Source organism: Trichoplusia ni, chromosome 10 (genome assembly GCF_003590095.1).
Source record: "Trichoplusia ni isolate ovarian cell line Hi5 chromosome 10, tn1, whole genome shotgun sequence".
NCBI classification, from domain to species: domain Eukaryota; kingdom Metazoa; phylum Arthropoda; class Insecta; order Lepidoptera; family Noctuidae; genus Trichoplusia; species Trichoplusia ni.
Genome location: NC_039487.1, coordinates 94,905 through 118,746, shown reverse-complemented (window position 1 = coordinate 118,746; position 23,842 = coordinate 94,905). Strand labels below are relative to the sequence as shown.

At 33.5% G+C, this 23,842-nt stretch overlaps 1 protein-coding gene across 1 annotated transcript in view; it reads right to left on the bottom strand.

Annotated features, from left to right (window-relative positions):
- LOC113498163 overlaps positions 1 to 23,842 on the bottom strand; it is a 136,815-nt gene that overhangs the window by 24,577 nt on the left and 88,396 nt on the right. The window lies entirely within an intron of this gene.

The window sequence follows — 23,842 nt, the reverse complement described above, 5'->3', positions numbered from 1 at the left end:
TAAATTAACTGGATACCCTTATCGCCTGCAGGTCTGATAACCAGTCTAACCAAGGGGTATCGTGTTGCCCAGGTAACTGGGTTGAGGAGGTCAGTTAGGCGGTCGCTCCTTGTCAAACACTGGTGCTGCTGAATCCGGTTGGACTCGAAGCTGACCCCGAAGCATAGTTGTAAAAATGTTAGAATGATGATGATAACCTGGTGGTATTAAGATTAAATAAGGACCACTTAGGATCTAATCTCAGACTCAGTATATTTGCACGAAGAATTTTATAAAAAATTTAGTCACTCAGAAAGCTCTGCGCTCTCTCTATCTTTGAATCGTGTCATAGAATCATTTGTACGAACAAACACTTTGACAAGAGATTTTTGTTGTATTACAACATTTAGATTCTATAAAATGCTTTGATTATGTATTTCTATACCGTTAAGTAACAAATCTTCTATGTTATCTTTGTTATTGTTATTGTGGGCTACAAATCTTGGAATTAGTTTTGAAATAAATGTGTTTCCGAAGTGGAATGGTATAAGTTATGACAGCCCTAAGCTATACTTCAGAAATACCAAAATTGACCACTTATGTATGTTCTATAATTTTTGACTTCGAGCGTTTTCAATATACTTGGTTAAAATTCTGTTGTATTCCATGGAATGTATTATTTAAGGCAAGCAAACGTTTCTTCGCCTAACGATTAATATTTTTAAGAGTGTTTATTTTTTATTTTGTGCCAACAATATGATCTAACAACTCAATTCCGTATTTATAAAGTGTCTAAGTATGTACCTTTGATCATACAACTTTTTTTCTGATTCCTATCACTTTTCACCAGTATCTTTAGCTATAAATCGTAGATGCATCTAAAACATGTCAGATTTATCGTTATGTTGTATATGGCTTTATCACATCTACATTGCTTTCGCATTACTTTGATGTCGTTGTTGACCTAACACGAAAATAAGGAAACAATTAAAACGTCATCATTCGCAGATAATGCCTCTTCAATAGATACAAAAGCTTTTAATTATTATCTGGAAATATTCAAACGCGTATAAAATAACAAATACCACAAAGAAAACAACAGAAGTATTTAGTTTTTGGTAAACACGAAATACCATAAAAGAAATGCAGTTTAAACCAAATCTGTCTGCATTTTATCTCCAAACCAAGAAAACAGCTTTTTGTAATATCATAATTATATTAATTATGGAGCAATAAAGACTTCATTTGCTTCACTTAAACAGGCCCTAATTACCTTAAAAATTACCTAGACTTGGGAAACGGTCTTAATTGCGACTGGCGAAGTCGTTGCGACAAAAAATCGGGCGACAAAAAGTCGTGCGACAAATTGAGAGAGCCGTACATGTTGCGACTCGTCATTATCACTTACGGGGAAATTGGGTGTGGTGGCACTTGCAGCGGGCATTCAAATACTTTCATTTTTATGGAAACAATATCATTCACACGAATAAAAAGCTTCAAAAATTTATATGAGTAAGTTGATCGTTCTATTATGACTGAATAACGATTTATAATTCGGTTCAACGACAAATATATTTTTTAAATGTTGTAAATTATAATTATTTTTCGCTAAAGCTTATCGCTCGCACCACATACATAGGTTACCATCGGAAAAATTCCTTCCGTAATTAATGAAGATGTGATTGTTAGGGACGTGACTCGAGCATTGTCCTCAATAAGGCCACGACTTATACTCGAGTAATGAATCGATCGTAAAACCCGATATCGATATATCGATACTCATTTTCATTCAATGAGATTTACGATGTTTATGCATGCAAAATTGGCGGGCGTTTCGAGTGTCGACTTTTATCGGCCATTCAAAAATCGAATCGTGAATTTTGAATGCATCGGATTAATGGCGGATTTTATTCTTTTTTTTGTATTTCTGTAAAGTGTCAAGTGATTTCGAAGTTTTATATCAATCATAACTTTCGCAATAATTTAAAATTGCTCAGTGAAAGTTGTATTATAACACCTACGGTATCGATATTAAATCCTTACTTGACATACTTTCTAATACAAACAATGGTATATCCTTATCATAGTTACAGCTGTCAATACACAATTATTTATGTTATTATTGTTATTAACAAGCACAAGGACTCTTAATTTTCATTGTATTTTATAATAAAATATGTCTATCTAAAACAACAGCACATTTCAACAAAAACAAAAATCCATCGATACAATTTTATCGAAACTTTCACATCTCTACCCCTAAAATGAGTGCGGCAATGCGCGGACGCATGCCGCGTCTCTTAATACGGCCCTTAATTACGATTTAATTGTTTTTAGCGGCGGAATTGTTCCGAGCCCTTCTCGGAAACGTAACCGGACTGGATCGATGGTGTTTTTAGTTACATTTCGATCATTCTAGACCCTTAATCAGAAAGATATTTTAGTCAAAATGTTTTTCGATTATATTTAAAACGAAATAAGATCTCGACTATCAAGTGACATCTGACTCTAATGCTGATTAGTTTTTATTAGCATATTTGAACTGCTGATAAGAGAGGTTATGTTACTTGTCTTTTCTAGATTATATTAAAGCAGTTAACTCCAAGTTAATAATGTTAAACGTTTAATAAGATACATCGCAATCAGCTATTAAGATGCTAATGAGAATAACATCATTATAATTATGATTGAACGGAATCAAACTCAAATAATATGAAACGTATTGTGGTCTATCGATATCGATAAATTATTAGATTCTGACATCACTATTTGTTACGGCTGAAGTGATGGAACAAACGACTTGCCAGAAATGATTTTTTCATTATTGTTTCTTTTAGAATACACGCAGAAATAAGGGTGACGATGTTTTCATTATATTTTTTAATTAATTTGATGACTCACTTTTTGTTGTTCGTGTTCAGTTAAAATTGAAGCATATTAAAACAGTTACTGATTACAAATTATGATATCTTGAAGTTGTTTTTAATTTTGTAATTTATAAATTAATTTCTTTCGTGTTATCTCGATTGAAATACTTACTTGTTACATTATTATTTTATTATGTTACAGAAAGGATACTTACAACTACTATTTTAATACCGTTGTATCTCTCTTTGGGTATTTTAAATCAGAAAGGCTTTGCTACTGAATTTATCACTTTATAATTTGCATACTTTAAACATCTGACGATCAATACAAAAATTCTAAAAGTTTCACTAAGATTATTAACAGTTGTAGTGGCGGAGCTTTATCTTTGCTTTTTGTTATGAACTTAAAAACTGTCAAAACAACTATAATATAAATTCCAGTCTGATAGGTACTCGCAACTCCAAAAAAAACTTTTACAAAACTGCTAGCCCCAAAAAGAGAGTATGAACTTTCAACGTCCGCTACTTTTTAATGGCTCTAACAATTTATATCAAACATGTCAAAGAACAATCGCATCTTTAACACAAAATAAACTTAATTTGAAATCACTCAATCCGTTCGGCAGCTATGATGCCACAAACAACACACAGACAAACAGGCAAACCGACAGACAGATCAACACGTCAAGTTTATAACACCCATCATTGAGTCCAAAACAAATCTTACTGTGTGTAACCCACCTAACCTAGCAATGAATCAAAAATCTTTATAGAGACTACAATGGATCCTCATATTTTCAACTAAGTTGGTCGATGATATCATGGACCACGCTTACCATGAACATCATGCAGTAATAAGATTGCAGTATATCAATGCAAATAAGACGTTGTATGCTAAAGTTAACACGTGTAGGTAGGATGGTGTCATGGTTTCGGTGAGGTGGTTTTATGAAGCTTTTAGGATGGAAGTAAAAAGGCTACCTATTTATAGGCTAAATCATATATCACAGTCAATGAAAATTGATGAATTATGAATGGAGGTCAGCTAGAAAGTTTGGAAGGCTTTTTTCTTCACATGCCAACATTCGTGACAGTATCAGTTTGGGATTTCAAATGTCTACGTTATTTTAATGAACTAGTTGTCGAGTTTAATTAAGATTTTTACAACTTTTTTTGGACCATTATTTTACCTTCTAGCCTAATTTATTTTTAGTTTAAGTTTTTTGAGACCAACCAAATTGTTTAAAATTCTTTTTCCTTTTTTACCAACGACCTTTATTACATAACGCACATCGTATGCCTACTAAACTCTCCCTCTCTTTCTAACATGACCCAACAAAACAAAACAGACGCCACAACCTTACAGAGACCTTGATTTTCACTAAACACAAACTAATAAAACGATTAATTAATATTCAGCAACAAATCAGCGTACCCAATTATGCGGGGCAAGTCCAAACTTTGTTATAAGCGGCTATTAAAGTTCCCCCTCACGGACTCATTGCAACGACATTGCCTATAAGTCAGGGGACAATAGCAGCACTCATCATTATGGCCTCAGCCGTTCTGAGTGTGTTTTGTTTCTGAATTGTCTTATTAGAGAGCGTTTAGGCTGTTTGCACACCAGCGATTTGTCGTACATGAAGGACGTGGACGATTGATGGTCTATGCGCCTGCGCAATACTGGTTGTATTATATGATTACATTGGAAGTGCTTGTTGGTTTCCTTTGTTGATTGATGCTTTTGACGTATTATTGTTGTGATTCTTCTTTTTGATTTGTAACTATAAGGATAGCATTTGCTTTTTTTAGAATGTTGTGTAGAGTCAAATTGCTAGTATAATTTGGCGTTTTTGGCGCTTGTAGATTTTTTATTTTACGATATTATGGTTATTTGATTCAGTCATTTGCAATCAGGCAAGCATCCGGAACTAAGTAGAAAAGACGGGCGTTGGGGCAGAGAAGTCCTCGAACGGCGACCGTGAAAGCTAGGCAGACGCAGCGTAGGCAGGCCTTTAACGACGTGGACCGATGATCTGATCTAGATCGCAAGGAAGTGTTGGTTGGATGCAAGTAATTAGCAAAGTAAACCCATCGTCGTGGGGATTTTTGGGGCTGATTTGTCAAGCGACTTCAAAAACGAGGAGGTTCTTAATTCGTCTATATTTTTTTATGTTTGTTTACTCAGAACTTAGGGGATTCTCTTTTCGTGTATCGTAAAATAGCTGTCATTTACTCCAATAATTTCATCAAGTTTGGTTAATTAGTTTTTAATTGCATTTGGTTGCATATTCCAGACTGAGTTAATAACGATGATGATGATAGCTTTTATGCTGTATTATAAATAATATTCTATTTTAACAAGACAAGCCAAACCGCGATCTAATCATATCAATAAATTGTCGTGAAATTATTAAACAGCCTTAATAGATAGCTTAATTCATTTCTCTTGTACTAGAACTTTACGGCTAGATTCTAGATCATCTACAAGATTTTATAGGCATAGTACAGCCAGTAAAAATATTGGATTAAAAAATTTAAGAGTACTACTAGAAATTTAATCATTTTTCATCTTGAGTTTGAATGACTTTTTAGATTCCGTACTTTAAAGACAAAAATGGGAGAATATTAATAAGGATTTGCTGTCTATCCGTCCATTTGTCACCAGGCTGTATGTCATGAACTATTCAAGATTGTTGATTTTTTTACTGTTGGACAGGGTAGAGTATTAAATTTTTTTTCCAGTGAATTTTTTTCATGATCTTTCTTTGCTGTCTGTACCTACCTATTCTATTAAAGCCTGAATGTAAGGCTACCGTTTATTGCAATCGTAAAATACATGACATCTAACTACCGGCTTACAGTAAATTGAATGGACTATGATATTTCTCTAAGCATTAATTTCTCGTCATTGGTTTTTTATGGAGTAAATCGGTTAGGGCTGGATTTTAGGTCCAATCTTCTGAAGATAATTAAAGGAAATATTTTTTTTATAGACCCGGTTCTAATATTGTGATTGCCTTTTAAATTGAAGTTGTAGTTAGAGAATTAAATTAGTAGAAAGTATGATTCGTGCTTTAAAAGATTATTACCATCATCTTCAGGTTTGCAAAAGCCCGCTCATTGAAATTCTGAACCCTATAGTTTTATCCTTTTGCTCTGCATGTATTAAAGTATTCTTACAATCCGTTTCATGCCCGACATTTCTCGCCAGTTTAAAGCACTTTAAACGACTTCAAAAATTATATATTCTATATTTCTGTTAACCCCTTTGAAAGCATTTACATATTTTTTTATTTAGACATCACCCAAATATAAAAAGCTTTTCAAACCTTTGACTAGCTTCAAACCACAATGCAAGTATTATGGACAAGCAAGACTACTTACCTACAAACCACACCATCAAGCTTTTTCTGACTGAACTTCACCTAAATCCAATACAGAAACATCAAACATTTCACTTAACAAACCGGGGTTATACGATCACGTACGAGTTCCCCTCCATCCTACCCTGAAACCTTTCGGCTGATCCTTTTATCAAGAGTTAACATTCGCAGTACAACTCGGAGACATCTATAAATTGTAATGAGTTTCAACGCCACGCCGGCATCCAACGTATAAGGTTCTTCGGTGCGGTGTCAGCGAGCTGCTACGTGCACGTCCGGGCTGTTAGGCATGTGGTGTAGTGGGAGATATGCTGTACCGATAAAAAAGTGATGAAGTCGATGTGAAGTGATTGTTGTTAGTTTAGGTATTTTATTTCTTTGTGAATCCACAACGTGGTGGTATGATTTAATCGTAAATATTAGGAGATGGGGTATTGGTCAAAGAGCGCACATCGATCTCGTGCAAGAAAGGACATTAAATATTTGGAAATATATGATTTGGTGCCTGATAAGTAAACATAAAAATTTTACGTTTGGATAAAAAGGTATGAAATAAAGTGATATACCTACCACAATATTTCCTACGTAGATATAAAAATAACTTTTCTGTCTCTTCTGAACTTACCTATACTAATACATTTGCCCGCGATAAAATAGATAACGAGCTTTTATAGCTTGCACTGGAACACAAACCTTGCCCTTCTGCTAGTGAATAGGCACGTATACATGTTTATAATTTATTATATTCATAAATACGTCTGTATTGTATTGTTAATGTTACATTTAAATAAAAACATTTAAATACAAAGATTACTGCTTAATTTCAAGACTATGGGAAGAAAGTTTATGGCATTATAATAATGAGCGTTTTCTTTTTTAATTGTGTGTATTTTGGTGCTAAGGCAGTAGATATTTATGTGTTCATGTTTATTTTTGAACAGAACAATAAATAGTGACTTAAATGATTTATATAGAAACGGTTTATTCAAGACTATTTATCGGGTTCGTCCGACTAGTTTCAGACCTAACGGGAGACCTTGATCATGAGTTGACGAAGCGCGAGATCGAGAGTTATGTCGCGAAAGTAAATCTAAGTAAATAAATAATTATGAATCCGCCTCACAAAAGATATTATTATAATTTAGTGTAGGTGATTTTTTGGTCAACAGTAAAGTGACGTCTAAACGAAATGCTTCGACAAATAAGGAAAAAGCTATAAAAAATGCATTATTCCTTTTCGATACGGAAATCGGTTAGACAGTAGACACATAACTGCTTTTTTATAGTCCCAGCAGACTGTTGTAGTTCTGCCGCAACGAGAAACTTGAATTAATTCGTTGATATTCTTGGTTCTAACAAGTGGTTTTTAACGATTTAGAATTTCTTTAGTCATTTTATAAAAAGGTAAAGTTTTTGAATTCATGACATTGTAGATAAATATAGATGAATAAAATAGAATAAAATAAAACCAAACAAAATTCTGAAAAGAAAAATTACCCACGCAAAGTACGTTATTTTTAAGTATCATAATAACCCTTAAAATACAGCCGCACAAAGATGACATGGGTTGTCTAGTTCCATATGATTAATTACAGAAGAAAAAAAAAGTCGAAGAGGGAAAATCCAATGCCCAAACCTTTAATATGGGAAGAAGATATAGCCTGAAACAGTATTTTAAGAATATCATTTTGATGTATTTAGGCTAAGTCTTACGACGTATAAATAAATAACTTACTTAAAAAGAGGCCTGTGCTTGGCAGAGGAACATTCTAGGCTAATATTACAATACAATATTGAATAGTAATAAAATTAGTACCGTCTATCACCTTGTATCACATTGCTAAGTCACTAAGTCCTGCGTTCAAGTAAACCTGTACCGAATGTCTATAAAAAGATATCCCCTTCAGAATGTCAAGTAATATTTAGATTTTACTATCGATTTTACAAACGACTGCAGGTGCTGAAATTTTAGCAGCCGTAGAGTAGTCTTATCATACAAATGTGTTTCTATCCTTATTGTGCAGATGTACACCACAAATGTTCAACAGAAGGACTTAAAGTGTTAGGGTTAATGCATACTAGTGTACATTTAAGTATGACACACGCGAATATTGGAAAATGTATTTATTAAGAAGATGTGTTACGTTTTTTTTTTGATTAAAAATTGTCATTTAATGGATAATTATATAAATCTTTTGAGACATTCTGACGCTGTATGTCGATGAAGAAACACGCAAAAATAAATACACATAATTTTAGACAATTTATTTGTAAAAACATTTTGCGTGCAATAAATACATTGGCGAGCAAATAAAAAATGAATTTACATTTTTTTTAATAAATCTTCAACGCGATTCTATTTAGCGCGAGTATGAAATGCCCCTTAGTCGGACCGTTGAGTGTGTCACTTAAGCCGGTCGCTACATTTGCACTGCGCATTCAAATAAGTCCGAGTAGACACCAAAACATAAAACTATGTTATTTCAAGCGCGTATTTCGGTACTATGTTCATTCACAGTAAAACTTTATTTATGTTTTCTAATTTTTATCGCTCTTCGCAGTCGACTACTTAATGACTTGACGCCTCTGCCCACAAACTTATCTGTGCGGTCCCGAAAATAGATTCGAGCAAAGATTATGTAACAATAGAAGGGGAATTAGGTTTTCGTAGCTGTAAAACCGTGTTTGGTTATGTTTGGTTAGCGTATTCACGCCACGGTGAAGGAAGTGAGGAATAAAACTGGCAGCTCTGAATATAAAGCCGGACAATAAAAATTGTAGGTGAAACTTATTTATTTACATTATAAATTTATTTTTACACATTGATTGGTAGTCATTTTCTGGATTTATAGGCGGTAGAACTAGCCGGTTTATTGCCTTCTTTATGGTCCGTTTTTTTTGGAACTATAAATTTAACTTCTTTTTTTCTAAATGAGGAACGATTTTTAATCCGTTTAAGGCAAACTTAGAATGGTTTTAATGTGGAACAGGATTTGATTTGACACGTTGTTTCTTTGACATTAATAACGGATAAACGACTCTGACGGTCGTTTGATACTTGTGAATCAAATGTGGCATATTTTAACAGTTTTATTAATATTTTATCACGTATAATTTATTACTTTGTAAGCTCTGAGAAACATATTGAGAACACCATTAAAAATACATTTTTAACATCATATTTTCAACAGGAATTTATTTATTAGAAATCCAAGCCGTTCAAAATCGTAGCACCTATATTTCTACCTTATGAATCATCAAAACATTTAATCTATTTTGCTAACAAGTCCACGAAAGTGAAGACACAGTTATTGAAAGTACACTCAAAGCTCTATTTCAAGCAAAAATAAATAACCGATATAAATATTTTAACGCTGGTGTATAGACGAAAATCAATAAAAATAACACACTCGGACTTGGCCGAGATCCATCATAGTATAGAAAAAAAAACGTTTAACTCAACTATTTTTAGTAAGTGCGAGTATTCCAATGATTTTAATGGCTGAAAATAAAGTAGTTGTCAAAATAAACATAATATTATTTCAGGTGTTGAAACGTCAATTGTTTGAAGAGAAAGATGGAGTTAAGATTGATGATGGATGTGCTTTGATGGTGAGCAGTTTATAGAGAATGAAGGTAAGAAATAAAATAACGTTGTACGATTTTCAATAACCAAAACATTTAGAGACCTAGACCTACCTATTTCAATACAATACGAAATATAAATTGGAACTGTCAGTGTAAAGTTTAGAGATGATGAAGATTTTAAACAAAATATCGATCCTATTTAGCCTATATCAATAGAACCATCCAGTGACAATTTTGTAAGAGAAAGGCAAGTACAAACTCCACAAAGAAGTATTTACTAGAATTATCACAGAATAAGCTAGCCCTTATTGTCATTGTCAAAGCCATCTGTATTCCGCAACGGGAAAACATGAACATAGCATGACTAATCTATTTGTTCTTAAACCGTCAATACCAACTATAAAACAAAAACTCATAACAATGTTGACAAATATGAGATTTCAAAAACACTACTTGAGGCATATATGTCGAGTGTTGTGACTGTAATTTTAAATAGTTGAACAATGCAAGTTATTGTGGACAGCATGACAAATCAAACAGAAACTGTTGAGGTTACCGAACGGTAGACGAACTTAATGGTAATTTTGAAATTAACTAGCATTGGTAGGTATTCAACATAGAAAAAGTCAAAAAAGTTTTCTGCTTCAAAAATAGGAAATGGAAATTAAATAACAAAATTTGATCTGAGCATATAATTGAATTTTACAAACTCAAGTGTAGCTATTTTAATTTCTTGACTAGTCTTTGTTAAGGAAGAAATAAATTTAATTTGAATAAATGAGAAAAAAAAGGTTTTAAAATTCTTAATTTATAACAAGACTTTTAGGAATAGTATGATACACATTTAATAACATCCATCATTGCTCATAAAGTATCATATATCAAAGATTTAATATATAAAGTCTAGCTAGTTGAAAGGAGAAAATTGATGACGTAAAGGAAACCAGTTTACATTCAGTCAGTGTATAGAGGTGGCCCACTGAATAAATTGATGTAGTCTTTAAACATACCGATCAGCGATGCGATGCTTTTGATACGATTTACGACTTCCGAGAGTGACATTCATGTTTTTAAGTGGAACCTGGTTTAGAAGTTGTTTCTTGTAGAGGTCATGGAGAAACTAGAGATGGTAATCACTGAAGGGTACGTGATATAAATGACTTTAGTTAAGTATAAGACAATTGTCTAATAAAGTCATTTGGTCGTCTTGTAACTGAAGTAGAAAAAGATATTAGTACAGTAGCCAATATAATAACGATAAATGTAGTTATGTTAAATGTAACTGATATTATTAAAGTTGTTGAAGGAGCAGAAAATATAGGGGTAGTCAAAAAAACTTCGTTCGTTGTCTAATTAAATGTTAAAGACACTAATAATGTTAGCGATACCAAAAAGTTTGAAGAAGAAGTTAAACACAATACAAACAAAAAAACCACAACCACGTCGGCCAAATTATCTACAACACACAGCTCACATTACAATCATTTCAATACTCAACCAGCATTCGTAATGAACTAACAAAATTTATGAATCAAGAACCGAAAAGACAAATGTTTTGAATCCGAAATCGGTCCGCATACCAAGACGACAGGCCGTGGTGACGATAAACACATTTATTTCATTGTCTTAGTGATTCCCAAATTACCTGTGATGCGTGGTGATTCTTTGTTGAGTGGCGCGAATGACTATGTGCGTCATAGAATATGGGCAAATAGATACCAAGTCTTTGAAAACTTTACCCTTTTAGCCAGGATAGATTTAAGTATCGTTATTTTTGTCCGAAACATTTTTTCTCCACGACAGGGACTGTTACAATTTTTTTCCCCAATGAGAAAAGACTGATGCCTCAACGTATAAACACCTTTCGTAAATCATAAGTACAGTGTGGGACGAGCTTTCTATTAAATATTGATTAAATATCATGTATTTACTAATAGCATCTCAACTTAGTAATTCACAACATGTTAAATCTCAAATACCACCAACTGTTTTACTATCATATAGAGGAAACACATTTGATGACTATGAACTTTGTGTCAAAGTTATTAAGATAATCAAATCCCACCCAGTAATAACACACTAGGATTAGAACCGTGTTAAAGAGCTCGCTGATATACTAATTAGTATTAGTGATAGTCTAATCGAAGTAGTTACGGGTCATGGTTTGAACTTTGACAATGGATTAATCGATCAAGCGGTTTTACAACTTTGGTGTGGAGATACGGTAACCAAGATTCTGTTAATGTCCATTTTGGAGTTCAGCCGTCAACAAATTGGCGACCTTATCTCTGCCAAGGGAAAGCTTCACTACAATTCCGCTGTTGGGATCCTGAGTATTATTATACGCTCTGGTTCAATTACCCTATTTTACGAAAACATCAATGAAAATTGTAATCACATCCCTAACTTTTCCACACTACAAAAGTATTCAAACCACCCATATGAATAGTTCTAGACAAATGGGTACACATTTGATCCATTACCTGCATTGTGCCAGTGAAGCCTAACAGAAACCGCACCATACAAACTCCATACACCCATACAAGTCATACAAATTACGTGCGACGCGTGCGCACACTTGCCTGCGGTTAGAGTGGACTTTTTATTGTACATTCTATTGCGTGAACTGTTTCACCGCAAACGGTTTAGTGTTATAGTAACAATAAATAGAAGAATTGCTTTTATTGCTTTCTTCTTTGTTATGTTAAAGGTTAGGTTTAGTTTTAGTTTAGTTAAGACTTTGAGTATGTTTTTTTATGTACGGAATGCAGAAAATAGCTTTCTTGCTTAAAATAAATACTAACCAAGTTTTATTTTCTTAAATACGGTTAGCAAGGCCTTATCAGAAATCGTCAGTTAGTTTCATTCTACACAAGAACAAACCTAAATATAGGTTTTTTTTAGAGTTGGAGCTTTTTGGAAGACGAGAAAAGAACCCATAATTTGGATTCTACAATTGGTTTTAACAAAAGTTAGAATTTTTGGATGAACGAGAAAAAACAATATATCTTTGAAATAATCAATGTAATGCAGATAAAAATACTCTTAAAACAAAAATAAAATATTTTTGAGGCCACCACGATAAGAAGAGACAGTCGAGTGGTTGAGAGTCACATGCGGCTTGCGGTCAGAGGTCCAAGATTCTTATCTCTGTTGGGTCACGCATTACCTACCGTTTACCTACTGGAAAGATGTCGTGATGGTGAATAATTATATCCTTATCATTGTAACAGTTTATTATATGAAATTTCTTTCTCAAAGTCAGCGTAATCAAGTCATTTTTGAATCGCTAGTAATTTGCCAATTGAGACATGAGGATTTTGGTGAATTGAAGGTTGTTGGATTTTCAGCTTTTTATCCGTGCTTCACTTCAAAATGCGGCCCCGCACTAATGCCTTAGTGCAGGAGTAATTTTCTTTTATCGAGCAATTCTTTTTTTTAATAATTTGCATAACTATTTTAGTAGGTCAGCTCACAAAGGAATGGACCTTAATCTTGATGACTCGTGAAAACTTTTCGAATGATTTCTTCTTCTATTTAAGTCAATACAATAGTGAAATGATGCAGCCTGATCTTTACCGCTTTAAAAGGTTGGCCGCTAGCAAAATCAAATTGATTTTTTATGTATAGCATCAAGTAGATACAAAAGTGAAATCTAAAAACATACCAAATAAATCCCACCTCAATACATACCTTATGTTAAACCAAGTATTACAATATCACTAGACGGACAAATATGTATCTCCAAACATTATATTCAAATACAACCAATTGCAAATGTCAAATTCGATGTTATTATCCAATGAAATATATTCTTTAATATTATACAAATGACCGAACTTATACACTATAGAGATATACAGAAAGTATGTAAATAGTTAAAAAGCACAATAAATTGAGTGTCGCCGGTTTTTATCTTGTTTCTAAGAAATGGTTCTGGCGGTTGCGCGCGCGCATACCCGACGGGTACTACCTGATTAAGGGGATGTCTTTTGAATGAGATGTAGCTTGTTTTATAGTGATTACTTGGTTGTGTTGGGTTGGGATTTGTTGAAGTTAGTGTTTTTGGTCGATAAGGGTTAATCGTAAAAGGATGTTTTCCAATCTATACTCTATACTAATATATAAAGCTGAAGAGTTTGAACGTGATAATCTCAGGAACTACTGGTCCAAATTGAAAAATTCTTTTTGTGTTGAATAGACCATTCATCGAGGAAGGCTTTAGGCTATGAACCCTCACGCTGCGACTAATAGGAGCTAAGATATAATGGAAAATGTGAAAAAAAAACCGGGCAGGTATACCAAAATCATAACTTATATCTTCTACCCACGGGGACGAAGTCGCGGGCAACAGCTAGTAACGTATAGAATAACAGCATTTTCGATGTTTGTAAATTACATATAAACTATCTCCACGTTGTTCCTTAGATTTATAATAAAATCTGCCAAAAACAGTTGTTGTTTATAAATTTATTTGCTTCGGAAATTATTCAAAAAGTAGAATACAAAATTCTATACTGCACACTATAGAATTACTTCAGTGTAATTAATTCATACAGCGTAAGGGTACAATGGCGGCCTAATTACTACTAGCAATAACTTCTAGACTACGTTTAATAAAAATAAAAAAAATATTCAAGGTAATCGTCTTTAAAATAAATATTCACTCAAGAAGTCTTACTTCGAGAGGCAATATCAAGCGTCCAGAAATTCAATAAGAACTTCGCCTTAACCCACACATGCCTTTGTATGAAAGCGTGGCTTTAACCATTTGTTATTGGATTATAATAACACAAGCCTAGTACAGATACTTCGACTCATTTATGCGCGCGGCGCTATGTGTGGGTAGCCCTTGTAAATACACAGAGACGTTGTGTACTAACACAGCTTTCATATGTGTGTCACTGTCACACAAATAAAAGCTTGCATGATAAACAGTCGCTGTCAATCGCACGCACACATAGCGCCGCGCGCACAAATGACTTGAACTACCTGTATATACTAGATATTATGGAAATATTTGACTTTATCCATTATTTGACTTTTCTATAATGAAATATGTGAAGTTTGAAGAAATATTTCGTTGAACATCGCAGTTATGTCACGTTATTTGAGGATTTGAAATGGATTCGAATGTTACATTTAGAATTGTACTTTATTCGTATTTTTATAAAGTTTAAAATTCAGTTTACTTAAATTATCATTTTTATTTCATTCAAAATACTTTTTATACTACACATTACATTACCTACATATAAAATGGATTGTATTTCTGAAGCGAAGACCTGTACGTTTGGCTAAAATTTAGTTTAAATTCTCAAATTACTTTAACTTTTACACAATTATGTTAACAGCAATAACTTCCATAGTTCTTGTAGATTAACATCCAAACATAACGTTTACAACTAAATTTCTTAACAAGAAAATTAACTCATAAAAGTCCAACAAATTTTCTCAGACCACTTAACCTAAAAATTTTAACTAGCCACACCTAATATCGTTATTATGAAGGAAATAGCTAAAACAAAAAAGAAAACCTACCACCATCTTGTAAAGTAATATCTTAAAAGTGGAAGCGAGACAGAACTACAAGGCATATAACGCCGTCTCTTTCTAACACCAGCAACAACATTAATAAGGAACGTCGTAGTAAACTCTTTGGTATTACTAGCAAAACGTAAACAAAAGTTCAAAATTACTGCCTGTTTGTGGCAACAGCCGAGTAAGTGCCTTTATAGCAAGAAATACAAGGAAAATGCGTGTGAATTACTGACTGAGAATAAAACTTTAATGTTTTGAATTAGGATTTTAAAACTGCTGTTATTAAAGTACAGTAAATGATAAATGTGCTGATGTGCTTCTGGTGAAAATTATCAAACGTCAAACCGTAAAATATAGTCTAATTTTGCTGGGTCACAATCAGTATTGAAAAGAATGTACCATAAAGAGTTGGTTCAAGGTGCTGTAGCAAAATGCTAATAGTTTTGCTTCACATATTATATCGTCCATTAAATTCCGTCATAATATGGATAAACGTCCGAAAATTCAAAATCGCAAAGCCTTCAAAGCCGTGCACAATGTGCCCAATCAAAACATCAAAATTACCCAACAATAACAAATTGTGTCCATTTAATATGCATTTCATAGAATTCATTTCGTAGAAATCATTTCAAACAATCCAACACCAACATTTAAAAAATACTTTTGCAGCCGTGAGAGCGAGATGCCAACAAAATCCGTATAACGCTGTCCCTCTCCCACAACCACAAGTACTACTTCAAGTATTAAGATCCCAGTTGGTGAAATGTTTTAGCGTTTCAATATGAAACAGTGTTTGACAGCCATATAAGGAGACTGGAATTGGATCTTCAGTTCTCGTTAAGCGAAATTCTGATACAATGTTGCAGTACAAAGACTATGAGGATACGTACTGAATGCTCTAGTAGATACTGGAGAAAAAGCAATAACAGTATTTCTCTAGGTAATTCTAGAAAAAATCCAAAGTGTCAGGCAATAATTTGCAGTAGTGATTGGCTTACAACCAATTAGTCTGATCTACTGATCAGCGCTTCAGAATCTTGCAACGATGACAGCAACTTGCAACACCAATGCGTCGAAAAATATTTTGACAAAATGACTTTGTAAAAACTGATATAATAAACAAATGAAGTTTGTGAATTTGTTTCGTTGTACAGTGTAATCTGCTGAATCGATTTTAATGTTCTTAATCAACACAGTCCACTTTTTGAGTACTAAACCAAAAAAAGACACTCAAATAAGTACTCATAGGCCAGCTGATGAACAGTTTATCTATACTAATATATAAACCTGAAGAGTTTGTTTGTTTGTTTGTTTGTTTGTTTGAACGCGCTAATCTCAGGAACTACTGGTCCAAATTGAAAAAATCTTTTTGTGTTGAGTAGACAATTAATTGAGGAAGGCTTTAGGGTATAAACCATCCCGCTGCGACTAATAGGAGCGAAGATACAATGGAAAATGTGAAAAAAAAACAGGACGGGTATAAATCATAACTTACATCTTCTTCTACCCACGGGAACGAAGTCGCGGGCAACAGCTAGTTTAATTCATAAAACGATAAAGAGAAATACCCTTCAAAAACACGTGATTAATTCTTCCCCATTAAACGAAAATCCCATCCTCAAGAGCTGTTTCCACTAATAAATCTTATCCTAAACCTTCCCTTAGACTTTAATTGACATCAAATTCTCAGTAAATCAGCAAACAAACATCAGTTTCCAATAACCGTATTTAATTCTCCATTTCTAAATATAGTTAGGACATGTATATTACAAATGTTTGGACATCTCGTAACCAGTGCCTGTACCAAGATCTTCGAAGGAAATACTGCTGTCGTTGAAGAAGCGAGAGAATATAGAGCACTATCTCGCTTTTCCAACGACATCAGTCCTACTGAAGGGTTTCATAGTAAGGGAGTGCTACTCGTAAATAAACATCCCGACGTCACTCGATCAACGCATTCGTCCATTATCTTGTTATTTTGTTGATTCCATTTGTTTCTACAGGATTTTATTAGTGTATGCAAGGAGAAATATTGTTGTTGAGTAAATTATATTATCATTTTATTAGGTCAACAACAGGACAATTACAAGCGATAACTTGATATAAATAAAACTTAAAACACGGTGGTCTTCTGTTTGTCTCTTGAGTTTCTTATTCTTGACTTCCTTTTCCCAGTATCCTCATAGGCCTTGAGATCTCCACTATCTCAAGAGCCTTGGCTAATCTTCAGTTAGCCTTAGCTAGTCCAAGTTATGATAGGTCTAGTCTTACCAGGTTTAGGTGATGCCGAGTGCCTGTCAATCTAACCCTCACTATTTTTGGACCATATTTTACAGAACGGCTATGTATCATCATCATCCTAGAATTTGCCCAACTATGTACCAGTGTTTTGCAGAGACATCGGGCTTCCTTAGACTGGTTGTCAGAATTTAGCTTCAGAATACTCGTCAAGACTGTCAAGATCTCTGAAAGATTCAACGTGCCTTCCGGAACACGACGACACTCGTTCTGATATAGATGGTCACCTCATTCATTGACCGACGGTATCAAATGCAGCTTAACCTATTATCGATCAACTTGTGCAGTTGTAATTTAGCCTCCAGCTTCTCCCAATAGGCTAGCACAATGACGTATTAAGTTCTACAATGTGTTTCCTTATGATCGGACGTTCAACCCTCAGCAAATGCATCGTACAACAGTAGCCAGCAAACCCTTTATTCGTTCATTGTTTTCACAAAACCAGAGTAATGAATTTCTCTAAAGTCCGCACAAATACGTATTTTTACTCACAATTCCCTGTTACCTTACATTGTAAAGGAGCTCTTAAGTCACGCACGAGATTCTTTATCGGTGTGTTTACTAAATTAAACTCGCTTTTAATACTTTTTGTTAACTTAACTGGAGCTGGTAAACTTTCTTTTATAGTTATGGAATGTAAACATGGATTTATAATAATAAATGCTTTGGATTGTAGCTTGGTTTAGTGAACGAAGAATTGTTATGTTAGTTATTGTTATTTCGGATGGTGATGCGAAAATTTGGACTAAATTTCGGGGACTTTCGTGTAGAGGTATTTTTAAAATATAAAATATTAATTATATATTCAGTTAATTTATTTTGTTAACATTTTACTCTGCCCTCAAAACGTATTGCAAGAGTTTTTATAAGTATATTTGAAGTCACATACTCTACGTCGTCATTTCTTCAATCTTATTCAAATCATGTGAATGTATCAATGCCTATATATTTAGGTTCTTGCAACATAATAAATTGTAACCAAGTAAGGACCTAGTCATTTCAACCAGTCATTCAACTAATAGAAATTTCAATTAATTTCTTTATTAATTTAATAGAGTGTAAAATATATTGTTTCCTGTTTTCATGAATTTAGAGCTGAGATTTAATTATTCTAAAATTACATTTTATTGTAACTACATCCTTATTTGCTTGGAGTTACAGTTATATTTCATTCAAATACTTTTCTAACAGTGTTTGAAAAAGGACATTTTTATACTCTGACAATATTTTATGCTCAAAAGTTTTTTAGTTTGAATTAATAGTCTATAAAACCATATTAACATGTTAAATGACGTTTATGTTTCCGCGAATATTATAACTCTATTTATAATCGTATACTTATAAAACACCGGTCAAGTGCGAGTCGGAAATACTTCCTACTTTTTACCTTTTTTTTTGTATGATTTTTTACTTTAGAGGCCTGTTGCCTCTAAAATATATAAGTAAGTAATAAGTCATACCTAAAATCTCAACTATCTTGTACGACAGTTCATGAGATACAACCCGGTGAGAGACGAACATATAGCAGAACCTTTGCAATAGGATTCCGTTTTTACTCTTTGAATACGCAACTCTAAAAACCAGTAAAATTTTATAGTCAAAGACGTGATTTGGGTATGAAAAGTAGTTCAAAATGTTGTTGTCACCCTATTTGGTATGTCGGAGATTTAAAAGATAGACAGAGATATAAACATTAAGAAAATACGGTAGATTTATGAATGGCAATCTTAATATGACAGGCTTTGGCCTTACCGTTAGGTAAAGATGTCATCAAATGAAGGAACAAAATTGAGAGGCACTTGTAGGCTAGAAAGTTCAATATTTTTTATATCTAATTAGATCTTGATTCTTTTTGGCTGCTAAGCCAAAAAGTAAAGTTTGTCTGTATGGATGTTTGAACCTCTTTCACGCAAAAACCACTGAACGGATATCGGCGAAACTTGGCACGCGGATAGGATATAACCAGGATTAACACAGATTTTTATCCCGATTTTATGTTGTCTTCGGATTATTTTCGATTTATAGTGGGCGGGTCCGCGGGAAACAGCTAGTTTATTATATAAATGTAGATTTTTAAAACATAGAACAATAAAATTATCCCTCCAATTATATAGTCAATGATAAAACAGGTGTACATGTATCATGATAGCTAAGCGCCAGTACCTATTTATCATTAATTAAGCAAGCCATGAATACAAGGATCATAATTGGTTCAGACATCACAGGGAAGTTATGTGATAATTTACTTCCCGTTAATTTAGCCATCGGCGGTCTACGAAAGAATTTTATTAAAAGCTGCAACTTGGTGAACATGTTAATATGTAAGCTTTGGTGTTTTGTTTTTATATATTAAAATAGTTGTTAAATTAAACTAGTTATTTTAGTTTGCTTTAATGCTTTGAAATTGTTTTGTTTTGAATTGGTTTTAATGTACTGTAAAACTTGCATTCATAACAAATTACGCCTGTTTCTACAAGAAAGAAAATTAATACACTTACAAAACCCTTAAAACCCACGTTTTTAAATGTAACTCCATTCAAATTTAATCAAAATGGGTTCAGTCGCTTTAATAGTTGTAATTAATGAAGCTACGATGAATTGAAATTTAAACAGCCAGCTATCTTATCGGGAAGTTCCTCAAAATCGAATTGCAAAAATCCAACTGGAACGAAAACAAACTAACTAGGAAATTAAGTACTTACTATCAAACAAAATACTATCAAAAGAAAATGGAATGTAGGAAAACGTAGGAAAATTGTCTAGCTATCGATGTTAATGAGATACCTATAGCCTGGTGATATTCAGAAGGGCTAATAGCGGTTTCTCAGTTATCAGGTTCCGCTTGTATAGGTACCAAGTCCTAAAAAGTTCTAGCCTAGACATAAATTCGGACCACAAATTAACTTTTTAAACAAAGCACACCTGCTTACTTTAAACTACAGCAACATAATAAACAGTTCCGTTACCATAGCAACCCATAAATTAAGAGTCTTTAACAAAAACTGATGGACTCGTGTTAATATAATAGGTTATTTAGCGATAAATATTTATGGCTATCGTTGGTTCGTGACTCAATTGTTAATGTTAAGTGACAGCGTTAAGGGCAGAGGCTATTCGAAGAAAGGCTTTGGTAAAATTGAAGGCTGTAATGCAAGTTATTTTATCTAAATCGAAATTGTCCCCACGGTTACACAAAATCGGAATAAATTACTTTCCTATGTCTTAATCCTGGTTATAAACTATCTGTGTACCAAGTTTCGTCTAAGCCCGTTCAGTTGTTTATCAATACTTACAAACTTTCGAGTTTATAATATTAAATTGGTCGTCTGAGTAGAGAGAATAAACACTTCGTACCATACCAAACTTTGACAAAATATTGGAGAGTGTCGGGATTTGAACTTACCAAAGACTTGTCAGTACAATGGATAGTCATACCACTGAGCTATCAATGGTTTTAAAAGTAAACGATAGTAACAATTTAGTAGCTTCAATAGGAGACTGACTGACAGACTGACACTAGTTTTTAATATTGTTCATATATAAATTGTTTAGCTAAGCTATAACCGCATAAGTGATTCGATCACAGGTTAAGCTATGCTTGACGCGGTTGGTCCGTAGATGGGTGACCATCTTTGTCATAACGAGTTCCTCCGTGTTTCGGAAGGCACGTTAAATTGTGGGTCCCGGCTGTTATTCCTACATCTTTGACAGTCGTTACAGGTAGTCAGAAGCTTGAAAAAGTCTGACAGCCAGTCTAACCAAGGGGTATCGTGTTGCCCAGGTAACTGGGTTGAGGAGGTCAGATAGGCAGTCGCTCCTTGTAAAACACTGGTACTTAGCTGAAACCGGTTGGACTGGTAGCCGACCCCAACATAGTTGGGAAAAGGCTAGGCCAATGATGATATAAATTGTTTTGACGTTCAAAAGTGCCATATACTGGTCTAATTGAAATAAACAATTTGACTTGTAAGTTAAGTCGCAAGAGTATAATAAGCGCAATTATCCAGTAGCTATTATCTTGTTGACAGACAATTTTTACATACAAGTAGTCTAAAGGCTAAAGTCTAAAAATAATATAATTTACAAAAATAACATAATATTTTATTAATAACCAATTTATATGACCATAAACAGAACGTTGATATAGGTTATACAATTTTCAAGCCGTGTGTTCTGAATATTAATAATATAGAAAATAACTCTCTTTACCAATATTAATTTATTACTACGCTCGCATGTCTTAAACCCATCATAATTAATAAGAGATCAGAAATTACTCGGTTAACGACATTCAGGAAAAAGACAAAGGTGTATGTGTTGCCTATTCACAAGTGTTATTGTGGAAAAACCGTAGCATTATCTATAAATGTAACAGAACGTTATTAAATTAAGAAGATATTGTAATAAAAATACATTGCATTTTACAATCGTTGCTGAAAATTTTGTTGCCCAAATTGAGAACCTCTTCATTTTTTTTAAATTTGACAGAAAATTACTGAATTTAATAAGCAGCTCAGTCGTTTTTTATGAATATTTATCAGAATGATTAAGGCATGAACAATATGAACATAGTTAAATTTGAAGACTAATTCTGATTATAAAAGTACAATATATATTCTGTTAATTAAATCTGCTAAAAAAGGTAGTCTATAATTAAGTCGTTACTAGTAATTCATAGCTACTGTCGAGTGCTAACTGGCCTGCCTAATGATGATGCTAAAAACAGAGTTATTAAAACAGCATTATGAAAAAAAACACAAAACATACCTTTACAAATTCAGCTGCAACCATCTGCAAACAAAAATAATGCATTTTTAATTACGTCTAGAACAAAAACCTCTTTAAAAACTGTAATTATTTTTCTACAATTAAGAGCTATAAACTACAAAAAAATATCGTTTCACTGGACCAGGCGCGTTGATGCACAAAAGTTGTTTCACCAAATTTAGTGTTTTTCAATATATTTGAGGTATTTTTGATAGTCTGTGCTGTGTGTTTAACAATCATTTTTGGTCGAAATCAATTGTTTTTACACAAAACACTGATTACTATACTTATCTCTCGATTTCATCAGTGAATATTCAAGAAATTATGCTTTTGATATTTATATCATAATTTAACAAAACCTTGGATATGCGTACTCTGTCATTTTAAATAAATTATGTGTTTTGCGCAAATCTTTAGTCATATCATCATAAAGTAATGAGCAAAATCTGATCACTACACATATCAAAAAACTACTAAAAGAAAATTTGCGCATTGCACAAAAAACTGGCAGCATTCTAAAACTTGACAGCCGAATAAAAAACAAACGCTAACCGCATACGTCATCCGCGTTAAAAATTAACGAGCATACAACGGTCACAATTAAGCGACATTTTTTACGCTCAATAATAATTATTTGTCGGACATTTTTTCCCCACAGGGTGTGCACCGGTTGAGACAAAAAAGCTCTCACGCGCTCTCATCAACTTGGACCTTTCGATTATTCATGGGCTACGCTGTGGATGGCGTCTGATATCGTATAGAGCTGTTAATCACACTTGGAGGACTTATCTATTAATAATAAATAGTGAAGTGAGCTATTTCTTTATTTAAAAATATATATTTAATACTTGAGAATGCGAATGTGCATGTTTTATACTACCATAAATCTAAATAAAAAAAAAAATGAAGAACAAGATTTACCAGTAAAGTATTTACATAAGCCATCAAAATAAAACAAGTAAAAGCATTTACTAAACTCAACATCTAAGTCGGGGGATTTATCAACTCTACACGTATCCGCGTAATCGAGTGACGGGTGATAGAGTCGGCTGAGATAATGACATCTGCGGTAAAAACGCGGACACTCGGTTATTTATCATCCACTGGCCTCTTTAATTATCCGACGGGCTGGTGTGTGCCCGCCTTAACGCTCAGTGTACCACCGGCCTTATAAAGCCATCTCACCTTATGAGGGGGTGATTTTTTGACAGTTCCAATTTGTTGTTTTTTTTTCGGTCAATAATTTTCTCGCGTTGATTATTGTGTGGAACAAATGATTATTGTACTTTTCGAATGGTTTTTGACTGACGTAATGTTGGTTTTCGTTTATAAATGACGGTTTAATGTAAGAATTTGCTTATTTTGTAACGTGAAGACTCAATCAAGATGAATCTCTAGACGGATATGAGTCGTCAT